This window comes from Rattus norvegicus, chromosome 4 (genome assembly GCF_036323735.1).
Source record: "Rattus norvegicus strain BN/NHsdMcwi chromosome 4, GRCr8, whole genome shotgun sequence".
Lineage (NCBI taxonomy): Eukaryota > Metazoa > Chordata > Mammalia > Rodentia > Muridae > Rattus > Rattus norvegicus.
Window position 1 is genome coordinate 131163285 of NC_086022.1, and position 6700 is coordinate 131169984.

The 6700-nt window shown below is 43.4% G+C and overlaps 1 protein-coding gene across 7 annotated transcripts in view; it reads right to left on the minus strand.

Moving 5' to 3' along the window:
* Tafa4 (TAFA chemokine like family member 4) overlaps positions 1-6700 on the minus strand; it is a 233867-nt gene that overhangs the window by 169119 nt on the left and 58048 nt on the right. The gene's annotated exons all lie outside the window — the stretch shown is intronic.

Consider the following 6700-nt stretch of genomic DNA (forward strand, 5'->3'; position numbering starts at 1 on the left):
GAGATACAGGAGACACTGCCACACCCAGTAATGATAATCTGTGGCTCAGAGTTGGATAACTTTGCTCAAAGTCATAAGGCCAGGTCCCTGTGTAGAAAAGACACAAACATTTTAATGTTGGATTAAATGAATGTTTGCTAGGCGAATCAGCTAGTTCCCTGAGATCAATGACACTGCTAGGTAAACATATTTATGCTATATATTTGCTCAGCAGATCTGTTTTTCATAGACAATACATGGGTAAATGTCAGCCTTATCATTCCAGGATCATCTCAAATTCTGAAATTAATAGAGTTTGAATTCAGGTTTCAATAGCTTCACTCTTAGTTCTGCTGTTACACACTGAGTCTGGAGTCAGGCTCACTGTCAAGATCAGGACACCATGAGACAAAAAGAAAGTCTGGTGACCTTGCTTCTGCCTGGAGAAATCAAGCAGAAGACAGAAACACAGACGCACAGACAGACATGCAAATGTATGCATGCTACATGCACACTATCAGAAGAATAAACCGTTGTTCATTGCCATTCTGACATTGGAGAACAGCATGGCCCAGACAATCCCTCAGGAGGGTTTCTGGGTTAAGTCCTTGAACAAGAAATAAGCAGAGAGAGGTGGTTAAGGGTTCAATTCCCAAAGCCCATCTGGCAGCTCACAACCATTTGTAACTCCAGTTCCATCTGATCCAGTGCCCTCTTCTGGCCTCTGCAGGCATGTGCTGCTCAGACATACATTCAGGCAAAACAGCCATACACATAAAATTTTAAAAATAAAGTCTTTAGAAGAGAGTACACTTCCAAGGAGGGAGAAGCGGAATAGAGCGAGGAATTGCTTAGCAGATCAACATGGCACCACCATGCAGAAAATTGAGGGTTCTGTTGACTTGGGTTTTGGTTTATTTTTAATGCACGTGTCTCTGGCTCTTTGAGTCATTTGCTGGGCAGGGGCTCGCTCAGAAACGCTGTCCACTCAGTGATGTTCCACACATTCCCAACCATCACATTTCTCCTCAGCATCTTCAACCTCCACCTAGGATCATCTTCCCACACTTGGAGTGCCGCTGCACCCGCCTTGTGCAGGCAGTGGGGTGGGAGTGGGGTGCCCCAGCCTTCTCTTTGCCAGCTTGTTTCTTCCATACACCAATTTTACAGCCTGTGCAGGAGGCTCTCCCAGACCCCACTCTCTGCCTCAGCACTGCAGATGCTTCCAACATACGGAAGGAGCTCCCAAGGTGTAAACCATTCTCTCCTCTTACGTAGGGTTTAATTCCCATGAGATTTTCTGAATGGCAATAACTCGATCACTAAGACCATCCCTTCTTAGTATTTATTACCTGAAACTGGTTCACACTTACTTGAAAGCTTTTGAATTGATAAAACTATAGAGTTGGGGAACAGAAAGAAGCAACATGTCCCTGTGTTCCTTTCTTAAGCTAAAATCACTAGACAGTACAGTGTCTAAAGCTGGACTCCGTGGAAGGGGCACAGAAACCTTGGCCAAGCACCTTAACCCTGTGCTTTTGGCTTTCAAACAGTTTAAATTACTCAGATCCCACTCACCCTTCTGCCACTTGATCCAGTAGCTATTGGAAGTCAGCGATGCCCTCGGCAGAGTTTCTCACTGAAAGGCTCTCTGCACAGCCATTTGCTTCATTTCCCGCCTATGTTCTAATCCTATTTTTCCTAAAACAAACTTCCCTATTGTTTCCACCTTTGGCTCCCTCCGCTACAAGTGAGAAACAGGTCAGCTGCCCAGCTGAACTAGCCCGGCTTGGTCAAGTGCACCCGAGCCTTTTAACTTGCCAACATTCAGATGCTCCCTCACCTCAAAGATGTCACCTGTCACTGGGAGTTGTTTTTAACTATCGCAAACACTATCTTCCCACAGCCAATTAATCATTTCAAATGTGTTATTAGATGCCTCTTCAATACCACTATTTCTAGCATCCTATTCTGAGACCACCATATGGGCCAAAAATATTTAAAACATTCAAGCAACACCTAGGAAAACACAAAGCCTCATTCTTCCTTCCTGCCCCCTCCGTAGTCCCCTCCCTTCATGCCTTTACCAGTGGTTTTAGTTTCCTTACAGGGAACAAAGGACTCTGATTTCCTTGTAGAGCTCTGACATACAGATGAGGGAATGACCTGTGGCTTTTCAAACCCCAAATTGCAAGCTTTGCCGAGACGAGTTTACATGTATGGCTTGAAAGAAGAAAGATGAGGACTCTTCATCAGGAAGGAGAATGTTCTAACTACCAGAGAATTGCTCAAAGGCTGAAAGTCTGTTCTGCCTCCAAGATCAAAGGGAGGGAGAACACACCCTGCCCAGTAGGAAGTTCAAAAGCTTCCTCTTCCTTAGAGACAGTATGATTTTCCTATAATAAATAAATAATAAATAAATAAATAAGATTTTAAAAACCTTATAGAAAGGTATAGGGACTTTCCAATAAGAAAGGATAGGGAAAGTATAGAACATATACGTCCCTACAGAAAGTATAGAGAGAAAATCTTTCTCAATTGCCATGGGAGAAAGGACACAAATAAACCATGTTCAATTATCAGGTACTTCACCCCACCCACCATACCAAGGGCATGAATATGCAGCTGAGAACACAAAAGAAAATGAGCTTCAGTGCACTCTAACACAGTGGGTCTGCACTCTAACACAGTGGGTCTCAACCTGTGCGTCTCTACCCCTTTTGGGTTGAACATCAGATAACTATGTATATCAGATGGTTACATTATCATTCATGACAGTAGTAAAATTACAATTAGGAAGTAGTAATGAAATGATTTTATGATTGGGGGTCACGACAACATGAGGAACTGTATTAAAGGGTTGCAGCACTCGGAAAGTGGAGAACCACTAAAACCTGTTCCTTCCTCCTTGTAACAAGCACTGAGCTCATGATGAACACATCAAGAGGCCAACTGAGAAGAATCACACAGGGCCCAGGCACAGTTGGCAGAATCTCACACCAGAAATGGTTAGCAGCCAGGAGGAACCTGATTGGTGCAAAACAGAGAAAGGTTTTCACAGTCCTTCCAGAGACAGTGGTCACCACTGAGTCCTACTCTCCTTTGGTCATCAGAACTCAGAACCACTGAGATGGAGACTCATCACTTCATGGACCATAACAGTAACTTAACATGGGCCAGAATAGAATCCCCACTTTCCTTTTTCTCTAAACAAGTAGTTCTCTGTCTCTTACCACAGGGCCAAAAGGTAACTGATACATCTGCTAAATCAAAGACTTCCTAGGCTCCACCTTGCAAGATTCAGACACAATACAGCCATGGTGTTGTTTTGCCATTTTCCAGTATGATGGTGCCATCCCCCTCAGACCAATGAACAAACAAACAAGCACCCTCTCATGAATGCTTTTCCATTAATCCCCATCCCTCCATGCTTCCGTTGCTCTGGTCACATTTTTACCAGTTCCCTGGCTCAGAGTTGAACTTGTCTCGTCGTGGGGTAGCACAACATGAGAGGACAACAGAGGACAAGTAAGTTCTATTGAGAAGTAGGCTAACAGATCCTTGAAAGCCGGTTGGCAAGCAGCCCTCTGAAGGGTATTTTGTATCCTGGAAATGGGTCGATTTGGTACCACCAGTACGTAAATTAAGTTGGGATGAACCTGATTGGTTAATTTGAATGCATATGAAGGATTCTGATTGGTCAAAGGATGGGAAGGGAAAGTGCTAACTCAGAAAAATTCTACCCCAAAAATTCAACAAAGGCCCAGGGGGGAGGAGCAAACCAAGGGCATAAAAGAACAAGTGCTGGTGACCAGCCACATCCCAATAAGTCAGGGTTCTTTTGGATTTTAGTCTCTGAACTCTTGATTTGTTCCTGGAGATTAAATTTGATTTCATAGAGTTAACTATAAAATGCTATGTTCTTGGGATTGACTGCCAGGTTAGGTGGGCCATGGAGATAATTTTAGAGATGATAGAGATTACCTTGCACCTGAGACCCTAACTAGTGGACTGCAGAATGATGCTGTCTTGCTATTAATACCTAGCAATGTTATAGAATATGTTGCTGTAGAGATACCTGTTCATTAGCCAAGAAGTTATCTATGGGGCACAAGGAGGAGAAGTCCCTTTAAAACTGTATCATTGTAAGGCAGGGCCCTTAATGTCAGCACTGGAGGACAGGAGGGCAATTGAACCTCTGAGTTTAAAGCTACATTGGTCTACACAGCAAGTTCCACAACAGCTGGGGTTCCAGGGTGAGTCCCTGTCTCAGATAAATTAAATAAATAAAACTGCATCATTGGGCTTCACTCCAGGGACAAAAGCCATATAGGTCAAAGTAAGCTTCCTGTAGACAAGTTTTAGAGTTGTACCTGAACTTTGGGTCACAGTCTCAAACAATTCAAGCAACCAAATTCACAGTAAAAAAAAAAAAAAAAAAAAAAAAAAAAAAAAAAAAAAAAAAAAAAACAGGAAAAGCAGATTTATTCAATGTGACCACACTGAGAAGGGCAGAGATCCAGGGCCCCGCCTCCCCCACAATGGCATCCTTGAGGCCCTGACTGGAAGTTACTTACAGTTTTGATAAAGGGCAGAGTCACAGTACATAGACAATCCTGGTCAAGGCATTTCCTGCCCTCCACTGATCCACCAAGGGTCTCCTGGAAGGTGGGTCTGATTCATTGTAAATCTGTTTGCGTGGGGGATGAAGGGGGCGTTCTCTTTAGACTTTCTGTTGTCCTGGCTTGAGGTTCTTGGGGGATTTCAGTTCCTTCAGGACAATTGTCTCAGAATGATAGCAAAATGAGGAACTCTTTACAATATCTTGGTCCTATCCAGGCAATCTCAATCTCTCTCTCTTCTCCCTTTTTCTCTCCCTCGTCCCCCCCCCCTCTCTCTTTCTCTCTCACATACACACATTTCTGCACATTCCATTTCAAATTATTTTACCTTGACTCTTTCCTTAGAAATATGTTGTCGCACAGGCCAGTGTGATGCCTTTGTGGGTAAAGTTACTTTCCACCAAGCCTGATGACCAGAGTGCAGTCCTTGGGACCCACAGGGCAGAAGGAGAGAACCAACTCACACAAGATGCTCTCTGACCTCCACACAAATGCTTCCACACACACAATGAATGAATTGATCAACTAATTAATGTAAAAAAATGTGATCTGCTGTCACAGAAAATTCACACACAACTCGAAGACCCGAACCTCTTCCTGTTCTCCATAAGGTGTGGTGGAAGCCCTGCTTATCTGGCACTAAAATCTAGCAGATGCTTTGAAGAAGAAAAACAATAAAGAAGAAAGAAGAAGAAATACATATATGTAAGAATAAATACATATATGTAAGAGGAACTAGTGAGATGAAGGGGCATGGGTAATGTACTCCATAAACCGGGAAAATATCAATACCTTAAATTCTAACACTTAAGAATACAATGCTAAGAATCAATTCACTAGCCACGTGTAGTGGCCCAAGCCTTTAATCCCAGCACTCAGGAAACAGAAGCAGCAGATCTCTGTGAGCTCAAGTGAGCTCAAGGCCAGTGTGGTCTAAGTAGCAAACTCCAGGCCAGCCAGGAGTACACAGTAAGATGCAGTCTCGAAAACAATAACAATAACAAAAAATTTCATCAACTTCAATTATTGTCTGTAGTCATTGGTAGTCACGTCCTATTATCGATTTTTCTGGAGACAAGGGTCACGTGTTCATTTTAAATGTATGTTATTTAAAAACATATTAGCAAAATTAAATCTACTGGTTTCTTTGTTGTTTTAAAAAAGAAAGGGGGTGGGAGGGTGGAGCGCTATTAGTTACTCTAAGCCTCTCCTGCCCCCTAGTGTCAAAACTTGAGCAATGCAAGAAAATCTTTTTGAAACGGAAATGACAGCAGCTGAAATATGCAGCCTTATCATTGGGAAAATTAACGCGAAGAGTTACATACAATTACGGAAATTACAATTTCCATAAAAATGATGAAGTGTAAGTGAGCCAGGTCACAGAAGATCCGCAGAGTGACTGACTGAGGCACAGGGCACTATCACAAAGCAAGCAGTACTCTTCAAAGAAATCAAAAAGTTAAAAATAACAAAAAGCGCCAAGCCAACGTTACCTTGTGCTCTGTATTGACTTTTATAATAGATAAAACAACAAAAAACTGGAAGTCCTCCATCCACATAAAGAGCACAGAGCCACCAGGAAACCGATGTCATTGAAACAGAGAAGGAAGGTGGTGCTCAATGAAGGACACCAGCATGTCCTGTGAGCTCCCTAAACCGAGGAAACCCTCTGTACTCTCAGGCATCAGCTGACTGGCTCCCTCTTTCGACCCCAGGACAGTAGTTTTAGCCTCTTTCACTATCCCCAACCTTTAGAAGATGGGCCGCCTGAACCTCAAAGAGGTTTCCGGGTTCCCCTAAGATTGAAACAACTGAAGCGAGAGATCTGCTGCCAGTGTGGCCCTGCGCCCAGCAGAGGCGAGCAGCACGTGCCAGCTCCCAAGTAGAAAGGCACCGCAGACCTTCCGTGGTTCTCTGTATCTACCCGGCTCTAGGCACCGGTGTTTATACAAACGGAAAGCTACTTTCTTCCTTTCATCAGTTTTCCCAAGACAATGATAAACAGGCGTGTTTTTTTTTTTTCCTTATAGACCATAAAGCTTCAACCTCTGAAGATGCCTTGCACATCTCCCCCAGGGAGCACATAGCTTCTAGCCACT